The sequence below is a fragment of the Pelophylax lessonae genome, assembly GCF_965119305.1.
Source record: "Pelophylax lessonae genome assembly, chromosome: 1".
In the NCBI taxonomy this organism is placed as follows: domain Eukaryota; kingdom Metazoa; phylum Chordata; class Amphibia; order Anura; family Ranidae; genus Pelophylax; species Pelophylax lessonae.
Genome location: NC_138768.1, coordinates 842,855,392 through 842,869,598, shown reverse-complemented (window position 1 = coordinate 842,869,598; position 14,207 = coordinate 842,855,392). Strand labels below are relative to the sequence as shown.

The 14,207-nt window shown below is 47.0% G+C and overlaps 1 protein-coding gene across 7 annotated transcripts in view; it reads right to left on the bottom strand.

Annotated features, from left to right (window-relative positions):
• The window catches only part of SLC4A11 (solute carrier family 4 member 11), a 283,124-nt gene that overhangs the window by 192,616 nt on the left and 76,301 nt on the right, over nucleotides 1-14,207 (bottom strand). The gene's annotated exons all lie outside the window — the stretch shown is intronic.

Below are 14,207 nucleotides of genomic sequence, written 5' to 3'. Positions count from 1 at the left end.
TGGGACTTGTAGTTCTCCAACAGCTGGAGGTCCACAGGTTGAGCACCCATGCTGTAAAACCTTCAACCCTGATGCCAGTAGGCTAGATTTTATGTGTAGAGCGAAGCAGTGAATATAATCCAACTTCCAGCAGCCCTGTTAGTATAGAAGTTAAAGTGGTTGTAAAGGCAGAAGGTTTATCACCTTACTGTATTCTATGCATGAAGGTAAAAAAAAAAAAACCTATGTGCAGCAGCCCCCCTAATACTTACCTGAGCCAAGACTGTCCCAGGTCTCTCGCTCCAGATTGCCTCAGCTACAGCAATCAAGTCCCACTCTGTGTATTATGGACATTTAAAAACGGGGCACAGATGTGAGCATGCACAGGAGTGCCCCCATAGCAAGTGGCTTGCTGTCGGGGCACTAGGAAGAGGGATGGAGCCAGAAGCACTGGTGGGGGATACAAGAAGAGGAGGATTAGAGCTGCTCTTTGCAAAACCAACTGCACAGAGCAGGTAAGGATAACATGTTTAATATTTAAAATAAAAAGGTTTTAATATTACTTTAATAAAAAAAAAAGTCCATGACAAACAAACATCACTCAAACATTTCTCATACATGCTAGAGGTGGGAGCCAAAACAGAAAGGACACGATGCATAACTTGAACGAAGAGAGCTACATTCCTCCAGGTCACTAGAGGCCCTCACCACAACCAGTCCACCGAGCCAAACACAAACACATTGGCCTCCAGAAGCTTCCAGAGAAACAAGAAGCCCTTTATGATGGCATACCTCCGAAATATCCCTCTAAACATTCCAAGCTGGAGAAGGCCAACACCTTTAATACAAACTTATTTGATACAAAAGCCCTGAACACTTCATTGGTCACACTATCAGTTGAGAAAGAAAGCAATCTAAAAGAATATCTGTACTTTGAAGAAGAAAAAAAAAAAAAAATATTATATATATATATATATATATATATATATATATATATATATATATATATATATATATATATATATATATATATATATATATATATATATATATATATATATATATATATATATATATATATAGTAGTGCTATACATCTAGAGTAGCCTTTCTTAACTTTCTCCCAGAGCAGCCATTCTCAACCAGGGTTCCATGGAGCCCTACAGTTCCCCCCAGAGCAGCCATTCTCAACCAGGGTTCCATGAAACCCTACAGTTCCCCCCAGAGGAGCCATTCTCAACCAGGGTTCCATGGAACCCTACAGTTCCCCCCCCCAGAGCCGCCATTCTCAACCAGGGTTCCATGGAACCCTACAGTTCCCCCCCAGAGCAGCCATTCTCAACCAGGGTTCCATGGAGCCCTACAGTTCCCCCCAGAGCAGCCATTCTCAACCAGGGTTCCATGAAACCCTACAGTTCCCCCCAGAGGAGCCATTCTCAACCAGGGTTCCATGGAACCCTACAGTTCCCCCCCCCAGAGCCGCCATTCTCAACCAGGGTTCCATGGAACCCTACAGTTCCCCCCCAGAGCAGCCATTCTCAACCAGGGTTCCATGGAACCCTACAGTTTCCACAGAGCAGCCATTCTCAACCAGGGTTCCATGAAACCCTACAGTTCCCCCCAGAGGAGCCATTCTCAACCAGGGTTCCATGGAACCCTACAGTTCCCCCCCCAGAGCCGCCATTCTCAACCAGGGTTCCATGGAACCCTACAGTTCCCCCCCAGAGCAGCCATTCTCAACCAGGGTTCCATGGAACCCTACAGTTTCCACAGAGCAGCCATTCTCAACCAGGGTTCCATGAAACCCTACAGTTCCCCCCAGAGGAGCCATTCTCAACCACGGTTCCATGGAGCCCTACAGTTCCCCCCCAGAGCAGCCATTCTCAACCACGGTTCCATGGAGCCCTACAGTTCCCCCCCAGAGCAGCCATTCTCAACCACGGTTCCAGGGAACCCTACAGTTTCCACCCAGAGGAGCCATTCTCAACCAGGGTTCCATGGAACCCTACAGTGCCCCCCCCCCCCAGAGCAGCCATTCTCAATTTTCACAGAGCAGCCATTCTCAACCAGGGTTTCATGGAACCCTACAGTTCCCCCCAGAGCAGCCATTCTCAACCCCTTTTAACACAGAGGAACCCTTGAAATAAATTTCTAGTCTCAGAGAACCCCCTACTAAAAACTACTATAACTACAACTCAGGATACATTGAGATTGAGAAAAGCTGCTCTAGAGGAAACCTTAAAACAATTTTCAGGTCTCTGCTAAATTATCAGGTGTTTCTGGGAAAATGCCCCTACATTGATGGGCAGTATTCCCCCCTTACAAGTGGTGGTCACAATGTTACCCTTACCTACAGCTAAAAAAGAAGAAGATCAATGGCACCCAACTCACGCAGTTTCCACACATTTACTTTACTTTGTACTAACTACTTGTTCTGGGGCCCCTGTACCATAATAGGAGGAAACCGGATTTTAAACTGTGTAAGACTAGATTAATATAGTATTTTTTGGGTTAATTTTTTTATTTTTTTAATACTGCTAGTTGCATTAATGCTGTTTAAAGTTCCATCTGGTATTACTGCATGGCCCGATACAATCTTTTCAAAATATAGATTTTTATTAATGTCCTAATGTTGTGTTTCTTAGCTAAAGCAGATTTGTTTAAAGGACTATTATTGGTCTGTACACCTTGTAAATGATAATCGCAAGTTTGGTCATTTTTGTAACATTCGCTCTTATTGTACTTCTTTTGTAAGCTTATACAACTGCAAAAAAAATAGTTAAAAAAAAAAAAAAAATTATTTATATATATTTATATATATATATATATATATATATATATATATATATATATATATATATATATATATATATATATATATATATATATATATATATATATATATATATATATATATATATATATATATATATATATATAATTGGTGCCATGTCGCTGGCCCTGCCAAATAGAACTGGAAAGGAAAACACTGGCGCCATGGCGCTGGCTCTGCCAAGTGGCATGGGAAAACATTGGCGCCATATCACTGGCTCTGCCAAGTGGCATTGGAAAATAACATTGGCGCCATATCACTGGCTCTGCTAAGTGGCATGGGAAAATTATTAGCGCCTTGTCGCTGGCTCTGCCAAGTGGCACTGGAAAACATCATTGGTGTTCTGTTACTGGTTTTGCTCACTGGCACTAAAAAAAAAAAAAAAAAAAAAAAAGAAGATCACTGGTGTCATGTCACTGGCCCTGCCGAGTGGCAGTGGCCCCAAAACTCTTTTTTACAACTAGATGGTAGATCCGTCAACTAAAGCACAAGGAACCCCGGATCAACCTTTGGAGAGGAACCCTGGTTGAAAACAGCTGATCTTGGAGTACGTTAGCTCGAGCTACAAGTTTCCGTTAGTTCAAAGGTGGACAAATTGAAGTGTTCTTTAAACACCAGGCCAGCATGTCATGTACTGACACCCAACAATCAAGGTGAATACAAACCACTAATTATTCTGGATGTCAGGCTTTTCTGCCCTGAGCTGTGCTTCTTGTGATTCTGCTTGCATGGTCTCTGCTGAAGGGGCCGTTCCTTGAGGTTCATACTGCACAAAACCAGGTAAGTTTTGGTCTCAGCTCCTCGTTTATGATGAATATACTTACACTGCTAATGATGGAAGATTTTAAAATATTTATTACATGGATTTTTTATAAAGGTGTTGAGTGCTTGTGTAAGAACACCCTTCTTATTTGGTTTTATTGTTCTTTACAACCCTGATGGCCATTAATTGTTGTTGCTCACTTCTTGTATGTATTGTTGTGTGGATCCCTAGAAAAAGGGAAAACGTTCGGAGCACGTGGAAAGAGGTGTGTTATTGCGTTTCATAATTATCTAAAGTGCATACAAAATGTACCATATGAAAAATACAAAGGTGTAAATGCATCTTAATTGGGGGAAGAGGACAAAGCGAGATTTGCAGCTGGTAATTTATTGCACTTTTCAGCCGTACTAAAGACCAGTCATTATGGTTTAGGCAGGAAAAAAGGACCTCTAGGATATCCTTCCCTCTGCTCACTACACATTAAAGGGGCCTGATAAATTTCTACTGTGTATATCTTTTCCAAAAAGAAGCTACTAAAGTACTTTGCATCCACTGAAGATACACGATCTGGTCAAGAGGATGTGGACACCCATCCAAAATATTGAGTTCAAGTGTTTCCAATGAAGGGTTCCATTAAAGCTGCAACAAAGATTTTATAGGCACTTCTGCACTTCCAACCTTTCTGTCCCAGACTGTGCCTGTGAACAAACCAAGCTCCATAAAGACAGTGAGCATAAACCGATTTGGGCTTGGTGGTCAGAAGGGGCAGAAGTAGTGCCCCATCGTTGGGGTCCATGGCAGTTTTAGTGCCCCATCGTTGGGGTCCATGGCAGTTTTAGTGCCCCATCGCTGGGGGTCCATGGCAGTTTTAGTGCCCCATCGCTGGGGGTCCATGGCAGTTTTAGTGCCCCATCGCTGGGGTCCATGGCAGTTTTAGTGCCCCATCGCTGGGGGTCCATGGCAGTTTTAGTGCCCCATCGCTGGGGGTCCATGGCAGTTTTAGTGCCCCATCGCTGGGGGTCCATGGCAGTTTTAGTGCCCCATCGCTGGGGGTCCATGGCAGTTTTAGTGCCCCATCGCTGGGGGTCCATGGCAGTTTTAGTGCCCCATCGCTGGGGTCCATGGCAGTTTTAGTGCCCCATCGCTGGGGTCCATGGCAGTTTTAGTGCCCCATCGCTGGGGTTCATGGCAGTTTTAGTGTCCCATCGCTGGGGTTCATGGCAGTTTTAGTGCCCCATCGCTGGGGGTCCATGGCAGTTTTAGTGCCCCATTGCTGGGGGTCCATGGCAGTTTTAGTGCCCCATTGCTGGGGGTCCATGGCAGTTTTAGTGCCCCATTGCTGGGGGTCCATGGCAGTTTTAGTGCCCCATTGCTGGGGGTCCATGGCAGTTTTAGTGCCCCATCGCTGGGGTCCATGGCAGTTTTAGTGCCCCATCGCTGGGGTCCATGGCAGTTTTAGTGCCCCATCGCTGGGGTTCATGGCAGTTTTAGTGTCCCATCGCTGGGGTTCATGGCAGTTTTAGTGCCCCATCGCTGGGGGTCCATGGCAGTTTTAGTGCCCCATTGCTGGGGGTCCATGGCAGTTTTAGTGCCCCATTGCTGGGGGTCCATGGCAGTTTTAGTGCCCCATTGCTGGGGGTCCATGGCAGTTTTAGTGCCCCATTGCTGGGGGTCCATGGCAGTTTTAGTGCCCCATCGCTGGTGTCCATTTATCAGGAATTTATCAACCAGGGTGCCTAAAGACATCCTGGTTGAAAAAGGATGATCTAGAGTACAAATAGCAGTTTTGCACAGATTCCTCTGATGAACCCCAAAGGGGTGACTCAAAATGTAACCAAAAGATTCAGAAAGTCAGTTCTCCTAAAACCCATTTAGTGATGAAGGCTCAAACGGATTGGGATGACCTGCGTGAAATCTGAGGGACAATTTCTGGTTACTTCCTCTAAAATTTGCTACTCTTATCACACATAAAAATATAACAAACGTTTTAGTAGGACTGTTTTCCTTTATAGCAATATTTGCAGTTTTGAGCATTATTGTAATTTTTAAGACTGCCTACTCATTGTGTTAGTTCAGGGATAAGCAACCTTAGCACTCCAACTCTGGTGGAGTCATGCCTGTGGTTGTCAGTCCTGTAATGGCTCATGGGACTTGTAGTTCCACAATAGCTGGAATGTGGAGACATCAGTGTGTCTGAACACCCCCCAGCTTTTCACCCCAGTGACCTAAAATACAGAAGCCAAAAAGGAAGCTTAGTCAGACAGCCCAGCCAGCATGGCACTTTTCCACTGCAAGTACCGGCTAGTACCGACTCGGCTCTACTCGGCCCTGCTTGCTTTTCCACTGCAGTACCGCATGGTATAGTGTCGGAACGGTTCGGTACGGTACGGTACGGTATAGGTTTGCTTTTCCACTAAAGTAGTACTAAAGTTAAGTGGGTGGGATAACAACAGGGTGGGTGGGATTCTCTGACCAATCAGTGGCTAGTAGTGACTGCATGCAAAGGATTGTGGGATATGGTACCAGTTTGGTACCTGTTGGAACCACAATCGAGTAGGTACTGTTTTTTCAGAGCCGTACCGTACCGTACCGTTCGGTTCCATGCAGTGGAAAAGCAAACCTATACCGTACCGACCCTATACCATGCGGTACCAGCAGTGGAAAAGCACAAAAGCGTGCCGAACCGTTACGGTTCCATGCAGTGGAAAAGCGCCTAAGTGTAGAACCCTCCTAGAGAGGTGCTAGAGAGGGAGTAAAGTTTTTGGCTCTGTCTGCCTATCAGAGGAGCAGCAGATAAATTCTTTATTCTCTCTGCTTAACAGGGAGCAGGATCTGTGAGTTATGCCCAGTACACACGATCCGAAAATCGGACAACTCTCCATCCGTTTTTGTTTGGTTGCTAGGAACTCAATTATATTCGCAAATGGGAGAGGTTACTTACGATACGAATTTTCTCGGACGATGATTCAAAAGCTTCCGGTATGCGTAACCACGCTGTAGCGTGTGAGGGGAAAATGATGTCTACTGCTCATGCGCGGTCTACTGCTCACCATTTTTTTCGGACGAACAACATACTGATAATACGATTATTGTACGATGTGTTATAATACGATCAAAATTTTTATGCTTGCACGACCGGATAATATCGGGCGAACTGTCGTGATCGCCTCTCGTAAGCTGTGTACTAACGATCAGATTATCGTCCGATCCTTTCACAAGCGTTAATTTTCGTCCGAATTTCGGATCGTGTGTATGGGCCATTAGGTCTGCTCAATGTGCTCAGTGTGTGATTCATGTGGTCTGAGGGAGTGTCCCCACTGGTCCAATGGGGAGGCACATTGCACACTGGAGGAAACCTGACCAATGGACACACAGGCTTTGATACAGCCCCAGTGACAGGCACAAGACTGCCGTCTCGGTGCATTATGGGGTGGAGTATTTAAAGCCAGGGGCACATGTGCTCAAGGTCTTTGGCTGGTGAGCAGAGTCCCGGAAGGAGGGTGGCGGCTGTCTCCTCTTCTGCAGCAGTTGGTGGTGGTCACAGGTGGTCGGCCTGGTGAGCCAGAGGTGTGGAGCTGAACCCAGAGGTCCAGGAGAGCTGACTGAAGGAGTGGAGGCATTGGAGAACCTGGAAAGCAGTATCGTGAGTACAGAGGATCGTGCCTGTGGGGCCTGACCAGGAAGGGGGCGTTCTTTACACAGATGGTGTACAAACCACCCCCCCCAGATATGTAATTTCCTGCTTGTGTGATTGGCTCACTGATTTTCCCAGAAGTCTGCACCAAGATACAAGTCAGGTTTTTGGCATCCTATGCAACAGAAAGTTATGGTGAAATACACTCAAAGGGAAATCACATTTAAAGGGATGCAGACTCTGCAGCATTCCTCAGAGCCCTACAGGTGCAGAAGCCAATTATAAAACCACACCCATACAGATTTGCTCATGGGCACAAACCGCTTTTTCTTCTGAATAACAAAAAAAGGTAGGAAGCTGCAACAAAGTTTGTTAAAATCCCTGCTATGTATATAGATCACCCAGAGGGGAATGTTTATCTGAACAAAAGTGGAGTTACTCTTTACGCTAGTGTACATAATACTATATATACTGTATTTCTCTAGCGGTAGGTTTCCTTTAAGAGCCCCCTGACAAACATGCTTTACATTGGGAAGATGAGGCCCGAGTTTCAGAAGGAATATCTTATGTGAGCTGGCAGCATTCCTTCACCAGCAGGTCCTTGTACCGGGATCCAGATATTAAATTCATCTGCTGCGAGGCTTGTAATAAACCCCCCAGCAAACATTTATTCCTGGATTACCGACCAGAGCCATGCCCCCCAAAAACAAAACAAAAAACACACATTCCCTGGATGCTTCCGAGCCAGAGACAGATGAAGCGCCGCCAGCGTTTAATTAGGAGGACGCAGGCAGCGGATATTTACTCTGTGTGCCGATGAGCTAGGATCCTTCATCTCCATCATCCAGACTAGAAACCGTACCAAGTCCAGCCTCTTCTAAAGCTGGCCACACACGTTCCAACAAAGTGAAATGATGGTACTCTACAGCAAACAATATTAAAAACACGACGCGTTTCTGTTTCCAAAGTTAAACAGGACTTGGATCACATGTTGAGCCCCACTGTATTACAGAGCGCTCTATATAGGATGCAAAGCCCAAAAGATGTCCAATTTGAATCAATGACAGCCGGCAGTTCAGAGACAGACCCTTATTGCTGTCGTACTATTTAGCAAAACCACCAAAGAAAAACGAAGATGCAACTCAAATGCATCTCCAGTTGCAAAAATACAATCAATTTGTGTGGGAATCCTCGAAACGCAATGGTTGTTTTATCATAGTGAATATCTATGTCAGTCTTGGATAGTATGAGGAAGGATGAGAGCCTTTGTCAATTTATACCACTCTGTGGCTTCAATGGGTAGACTTCTCCAGAGTATCAAAGTGTCACTAGCGCAGGAAGTAAGGAGAAATCTCCTATTTTCCATCAGTCTGGAGGATCAGATGGGATAAGATGAAAACAGACAGGTGGTCCATTTCATTCGATCTCCCATAGAGGAGAGCAGGGCTCCGACAGCTCCATCTCTGCAAAGTAAGCGGAGACGGAGCTGTCATCCGCCTGCTCAGCGGAGATCGATCCATGCTGAGCAAAACGGAGTCCGTCGGGCGTACTACCCGTGTGAAAAGGGCCTAATAAAGCTGTGTCCCCATTGGAGATTTTCCACCACCTCCTGTCCGGCAGAGGCCACTATCCAAAGAGACCTTACACCTTAATTAGATCTCCTAATGGCCAATGTTGTAAATGACCGTCTTCCTAAAGCAGACCTGCAAACCCACTCTGCCCCCTGCCCAGGGCAGACATATAACAAGTGCCCAGATGTACCAAATGGCTCTGCCCGACCTTTGAGTCCTGGAAGAATCCTTTGGCACATCTGTGCACAGTGATTTCCCACACATGTGGAAAGATGGCAAAGGTTTGGGACTTTCCCAACGACAGCTTTTGCACAGGAGTGGGAAACCCAGCATGTGCACAGATGGTAAAAGGAAACTCATGTGTGCACAGATGGAACCCAAAGCCCTGCAGCCCATCTGCATGCATGCATGCATGGGGAAAAGGGAAAAAAAAAAAAAAACTTCAGTGAGGCTGAACCAAAGTAACCCTAATTTGAAGGAAACTTCCTAAGGGAATTCCAGCTGTGATCTGACTATAGAGCAGGGGTCTCCAAACTATGGCCCTCCAGTTGTTCAGGAACTACAATTCCCCTCATGCCTAGTCATGTCTGTGAATGTCAGTTTTACAACGCCTCATAGGATGTGTAGTTCCGCAACAGCTGGAGGGCCGTAGTTTGAGGATCCCTGCTATATAGTGTCTCAATGTGGGCGTATACACAGTTGTAAATGACAGAAATTGAAGGAACAATTTAAAAATTACAGTGTTAGCTGCCTGGTTCCTCACCAATGTTTCCACCGGTCGTTCTCTACATCCCTTCTGTTTCTATCAGAGCTGGGGGGGGGGGCTTCATGGAACCATCAGGGAGTGTGCCAGATGCCGTTAGAAAAGTCACCTTGAGCAAGAAAGCCTTGGCATCCAACACACTAGTAAAATCAGCTGCTTCATTCCCCACTGTAGTCCCACCTGTTGATGTGTACATCTCTATTGTTTCTATAGAGGGCTGTAGTGACAGAAGGGGGTTCTGGATGGAATCAAGATGCCGGACTAGGCTTCTGACAAGCAGCAGTGTATTGGATGCAAAAGATTCTCTGCCTGGCCGACTCATTGTTAAACTTTAGGAGGGCTTCAAACACATTTCCAGGATTAAATGCAGCATAAGCACAATATAAATATCACACATTTCTCTTCCCCTTTATTGTTGTCTCTCTTTCCTTTTGAAGCTAAATTAAAGTTCCTAATTGTGACAGCGAGGAAACATAACAGAGCACGCTAGCTGCGCCAAAAAGCTGTCGGCTTAACCCCCGACACCGAAGCATGCAAAGATCAGGGCTGTACAATAGGAGTTATCCAGTCGGGATATTTTTAGATCACTAATAAGTGTCACAACGAGGAAGCGAAGAGTAATAATTAATGTGGTCTGAGTTCCTCAGGACTCTGTGCAGCTCAGCCAGAACAATCCCATCTCTGCTGGAATGTTCAGTTTGAAAGCAGACACTGTGACAAACGCCAAAAGTGATGTCTACAAATCAGCTGTAAACTTGATAACCAACACTGGGAAACGGTTCCACTGCAAATAAAGATAAAGCCCAAACTCCGGCTAAAACATTTTTGTTTGTTTTGGACAAAGTTTACACCCAAAGCATTTTCATTAGAACGTACCGAATGTGCACCACGTGTCATTTTTACAGTGCTAGGTTGCATTTTTGGGTGGTGTGAAGCAAAGTTTTAACATAATGTGCTGCTTTGAGGTTTTTTTTATTTCACAGCAAAAAAAAAACTGGAAATATTGTTCTGAGCCAATCATAAGTTGCAATGTGCTGCAATACAACACAGCACATGTTCCATTTTTTCCTAGGCAATGGCATTGGTGTGAACTGGCTCCATTGAAAACCAGGTGGTTTGCGTTGTGCTGGAATTGCATTAAGCAACGCCACCCCAAGAGAGGAGATGTCTACCATGGGAAAGGGGTTTCCGCAAGGTCAGAAAACATGTCTTTTGCCTTTTATCAGGAGACTCCAAGCTTTCTAAACTCTCTCTCTCTCATCCCCCCCTCTCTCCCCCCTCTCTCCCCCTCTCATCCCCCCCTCATCCCCCCCCTCTCCCCCTCTCATCCCCCCCTCTCCCCCTCCCCTCTTCTCTCTCATCCCCCCCTCTCTCTCATCCCCCCCTCTCTCCCCCTCTCATCCCCCCCTCTCTCCCCCTCTCATCCCCCCCTCTCTCCCCCCCTCTCCCCCTCTCATCCCCCCCTCTCCCCCTCTCATCCCCCCTCTCCCCCTCTCATCCCCCCCTCTCCCCCTCTCATCCCCCCCTCTCTCTCATCCCCCCCTCTCTCTCATCCCCCCCTCTCTCTCATCCCCCCCTCTCTCTCATCCCCCCCTCTCTCTCATCCCCCCCTCTCTCTCATCCCCCCCTCTCTCATCTCCCTCCTCCCATCCCCCCCTCTCTCTCTCTCATCTCCCTCCTCCCATCCCCCCCTCTCTCTCTCATCCCCCCCTCTCTCTCTCTCATCCCCCCCTCTCTCTCTCTCATCCCCCCCTCTCCCCCTCTCATCCCCCCTCTCCCTCATCCCCCCCTCTCTCTCTCTCTCATCTCCCTCCTCCCATCCCCCCTCTCTCTCTCCTCCCCCCCTCTCTCTCTCTCCCTCCTCCCCCCCCTCTCTCTCTCTCTCCCTCCTCCCCCCCCTCTCTCTCTCTCTCCCTCCTCCCCCCCCCCTCTCTCTCTCTCTCTCCCTCCTCCCCCCCCCTCTCTCTCTCTCTCTCCCTCCTCCCCCCCCCTCTCTCTCTCTCTCTCCCTCCTCCCCCCCCCCTCTCTCTCTCTCTCCCTCCTCCCCCCCCCTCTCTCTCTCTCTCCCTCCTCCCCCCCCCTCTCTCTCTCTCTCCCTCCTCCCCCCCCTCTCTCTCTCTCTCCCTCCTCCCCCCCCTCTCTCTCTCTCTCCCTCCTCCCCCCCCTCTCTCTCTCTCTCCTCCCCCCCCTCTCTCTCTCTCTCCCTCCTCCCCCCCCCTCTCTCTCTCTCTCCCTCCTCCCCCCCCTCTCTCTCTCTCCCTCCTCCCCCCCCTCTCCCTCCTCCCATCCCCCTCTCTCTCCCTCCCCCCTCCCATCCCCCTCTCTCTCCCTCCCCCCTCCCATCCCCCTCTCTCTCCCTCCCCCCTCACTCCCCCCTCCCATCCCCCTCTCATCCCTCTCATAACATTAAAGTTTTAATGCAACGTGCTGCTTTGAGGTTTTTTTATTTCACAGCAAAAAAAAAAAAAAAAATGAAAATTTTCCTTGTGCTGAAATTGCATTAAGCAACGCCACCCCAAGAGAGGAGATGTCTACCATGGGAAAGGGGTTTCCGCAAGGTCCGAAAACATGTCTTTTGCCTTTTATCAGGGGTCTCCAAGCTTTCTAAACAAAGGGCCATGTTACTGTCCTTCAAACTATAGGGGGGGGGGGGGGGCAAGACTGGGGCTAGTGGGAGTAGAGAATGTCCCAGCACCAGTAGACAAAGGCTATGCCAATTCTCCAGCTTGGTGGAAAGTGGGAGCAAAAGTTACAGTGGGAAGAAAAATTACAAAGTGCCCGTGGTCAGTAAGAAGAGCAATAGTGTGCCATTATTGGTATTAGTAAGAGGAATAATGCTCTACTGATAAATTTAAGCAAAGACTGCATCCAGCCCACAGGCTGCAGTTGGGAGACCACTGCTTTATAGCATTAAAAAAGGACAAAAAAGTATCACTATACCAAGGTGTCCTGGTGAAGATTCTTATAACTAGTCCCATCAAGTTCAACCAAAAAATTAAATTAAAAAGTACCTTAAAAACCCTAAAAAGGGAGGTGGCCAAATTTGCTGGGCTGAGCAGCAAGGGCAATTTTAGATCCTTGCTGAGTAGAGATATAAAGTGGAGTTCCAGCCGTTTTGTGTTTATGAAAAGTCAGCAGCTACAAAAAGTGTACTGCTGACTTTTAATAAACACACTCACCTGTCCCACGATCAAGCGATGCGGCCGGTGGGAGCCTCGGTTCTCTCCCTCTTCTCCCCACAGCGCCAGCTTTACAAGTGGGCACCCGGCTGTGATAGCTTGTGGCTTCCTTAGTGGCCGGGCAATCTTGTGGGTCCTGCGACATGTCCCAGAGGATTGCAGGGAGGGAGGGGGGAGAGGAGAACTTCAGATCCAGCTGCCTAGGCGGCCCGAGCGGAAGTGGGAATGGGTACTTGTCAAAACTATGACATGCTAAATGTGGCATGTCAGGAGCACTTATAACGGAAGTTCCACTTTTGGGTGAAACTCCACTTCAACCACTTGCTTGTAATCATCTAAATAAGCTAGAGATACACAGAAGATCAGCAGCTCAATGACTAATAATGGGTGTACCAAAAGATAGCCATATGGAACAATGGCTACCAAGTGAGTAAGCCTTCCTTGAGTGGCGAGCACGTTCTCTACAAGAGTTCCTTCAGTATTTGCTAGGTGTTCCTTTGTAGTAGTGAGCAGTGGTGGATTGATTTCCTACCCCATCGTGACCAACACTACTCTACAGAGCCAGCGGCATGGGCCCAGTGGAACATCTCCTGATTTCTCAGGTAAGTCACCAGTGGTACCAAAGATTACGGTAGCGGTCTGTAAGGGGAGCATTCTTTCCCAGCGAGCACCGATTCTTCTAACCGTCTTTCAAACAATGAGGGGGAACTACATTGACCATCATTGTAACAGGCATTCTTCTTAGTGACCTCAAGCTATTGTTTCTGAAATAAGTCGAAAAAAATGCCCACAAATATAAAAAAGGAAAATCTCATATGCAAATTATAAAAGTAAGGGATGTCAATTATAACCTTTAGGGCCTATTTGGACTGATGCCCCGTACACACGTGTCGATAGTTGGCCGTGAATTTTCGGCCAACGTCCCATCGGCCGATTTTTGGCTTGTTAGTATGATGCTTTCGACAACCGACTCCGACTTTTCGGCCGAATAAAATTTGGTGTGCAGGCTATAAAATTTTTGTTGGCCGTCACATCAACGGCCGATTTTCCGTCAGTCAGTACAGATTTCGGCAGACAAAAATCTGATGAGCAAGACTGGGCATGCTCAAGAGATGAAAAAACACACGGAAAGTAAACCAGCACATGGCATCACTTCTGAAGTAGATTTTTGTTGGCCGAGAAAATTTGTGTGCAGTCTAGAGCACATTTCAACCAACACTGGACTAAAGTCTGCTGATCGGTCGGCCGATAATCGTTGCGGGTGTACGAGGCATTAGTCATTTTAAGGCAGCCAAACTCTTGAAGTTTTCTGCATGAAAATGCACATCAAATAGAAATCTCTTTGTTCTCCGTTAGAACCTGTTCATATCTATGCGCTGCAGCTTAGTGTGAAAGGGAATCCATATGAACCCACGCATAGCTATACATGACCTCGGCGCTGCATGCACACTGAACAATGTGAATCCAGCCTTCCTCTTAAAGGAAA